Genomic DNA, 2,500 nt, shown 5'->3' on the forward strand with positions numbered 1-2,500 from the left:
TCATGGAGGCGGTGAGGTCCAAGACCAGTAAGCTTAACAAGGAGGAAATCGCTTGCATTGGTGCCAACACCGAGCGACTGACTGCCATCGTGGGCCTGCTGGTTGCCCGAGTAGCCGCTGCAGAAAGGAGAGCCGAGGAGGCGCAAAAAGGCGCACCAGCACTAGTCGGATTCGTTCCCCCTCCCCAGGAGCCACCATCGCAGAGTTATGCGACCACGCTCAAGCTGGGGAGAAGTCAGGAGACACGATCCGTGCCAGCGCGCCAGGGACCGGCCGTAGCGGTCTATCCCGCGGAAGACCAACGTGAGAAGCTGAAGACCGCTGCGGACACTAAGCTGGTTCTCAAGACCTCGGTGCAACCAGCGAAGATAGGAATTACTATTGACAGCATTCGGCCATGCGGAAACGGAGGTGTCATTGTGCAGACCGGGTCGGCCAAGGCAGCGGAGGCGTTAAGAAAAGCCATCCCCCCCACCCTACGGGCAGCGGAGCCCAAGGACAGGATGCCGCTCATCTCCTTGTCCGGGGTTGAGCACACCGAACGATTTGAGGACATTGTGGAATCCCTACATGAACAAAACTTGGCAGACACAACCTGGAACCTGGCCTCGCTGGAGAAAGAATTGAAGCCGCTTTTCAGGAAGAAGCGAGCTGGAAACCGGTGCATGTGGGTCTGCCAGGTGTCGCCAGCGCTCCGCAAGCACCTTATTGGGATCGGACGAGCATACATAGGGTGGGAGGTCGTCGAGATCAACGACTACCTGGGGGTAACCTGCTGCCATAAATGCCAGCAGTTTGGCCACCCGCAGAAGTACTGCCGATCGCAAACAACCACCTGTGGGCGTTGCGGGGAAGACGGCCATGACAAGGGGGAGTGTAGGGCCGCCAACGCCTGCTGCGCCACGTGTAAAAAATTTGGGAGGAAGGACGCCATCACACACGCCACAAACGCCAGTGACTGCCCGGCGCGTCGTCACGCGGAGGATAGGGAGCTCCAAAGAATAAATTATGGATAGCAACGCCAAGGGGTTTAGGTTCGGGCAGCTTAACCTGCAGGGGTCCAAGGCAGCCACGCTGGAGGTGCCGGCCATCGCTGCTGAACTGGCACTGGACTTAGTGCTGATCCAGGAGCCTTACGCCCAAAAGGACAGAACAGAGGCGTCACGGGGGATGCTACTCCCATCGGGCGACTGTAGCATGGTGGCAGTGTATCTTGGCAGGAATGATGTCGCCTGCTCGGTGCGGGAGGACCTGTGCACAAGCCATTGCATGGTGGTCCATGTGTGTTTGACCCCGCCAGCGACATCCATCTACGCGGTGAGTGCGTATTTTCAATATTCGCACGAGATAGGCCCGCACCTACATCACCTCGGGCGAGTGCTAGAAGCGCTAAAGGGGCGACGGATAGTGATCGCGGCAGATACCAATACGCACTCACCGATGTGGCACTCCCTCCCCAGGCACTACATAGGCCGGGGGAGCGCGGTCTCGCGAAGAAAAGAAGAGCTTGAGGCCTTTATTATAGGCAGAGGCCTCCGGGTGGAGAACCTGCCCGGGGAGCCACCCACGTTCTCCACTGAAAACGGGGAATCTAACATCGATGTAACACTGACGTCGGGGAATGTTCGTCTGGGCTGCTGGCGGGTCAACACGGGGGCCAGTTCCAGCGACCATAGACTACTAACTTTTGGACTGCAGGAGCGGAACATCAGCGCAGCAACCGAAAAGGGAACACCGGAGGGACCAATCAGGTTTCGGGAGCGCGGTGTGGATTGGGATCGCTTCCAATCGATGATCCACGATAGAGTAGGGCGCATAGATTGGATGAAACCGGCAAGTGAGGTATGTAAGGAGTTTACCAACATTGTAACGCGAACGGCCATGGAATGTCTGGGCATGTGTGCGGAAGGGAAGCGAAGCAGGGGATATGAATGGTGGTCACCCACATTAGATTCTATGCGCAGGAAAAACAACCGTTTGCGTAAAACGTGGCAGTCGATTAGGAAGAGAGGGGTTGAGGCCGCAGAAGAGATCGCTAGGTTGAGATTCCACTCTCACCGCAGAAGATATAGGTGTGCGATAGTGGATGCGCAGATGGACTTTTTCCGCGAGCTTGCAAACACAGGCAACCACGACCCGTGGGGACTAGCCTACAGAGCCGCTTGCGGGAGGCTGAGACCTCCCCCCAACGTTATCTACGGCATCAAGCTTGCGGAGGGACATGCGGGAGACACAGAGTCTGCCATGCACAATATGGTGCGGTCACTTTGCCCTGACGATAATGCGTCTTCGGACACGATTTACCATCGTCAGGTCCGGTTGTTGGCGGCCTGTACTCCCGCTGGTGCTGACGCGCTACCACTACCGTACAGTGATCTGGAGAGGATAGTCAAGGGTCTCCCGAACACAGCACCGGGTATCGATGGGATCACTGCTCGCATGGTAAAACATGTGTGGCTATCAGCTGGCTCCGAGCTGACGCGTGTTTTCGAACTATGCG

This window comes from Heliconius melpomene, chromosome 11, assembly GCF_056956725.1.
Source record: "Heliconius melpomene rosina isolate 202511_hmr_F chromosome 11, ASM5695672v1, whole genome shotgun sequence".
Taxonomy (NCBI): Eukaryota; Metazoa; Arthropoda; class Insecta; order Lepidoptera; family Nymphalidae; genus Heliconius; species Heliconius melpomene.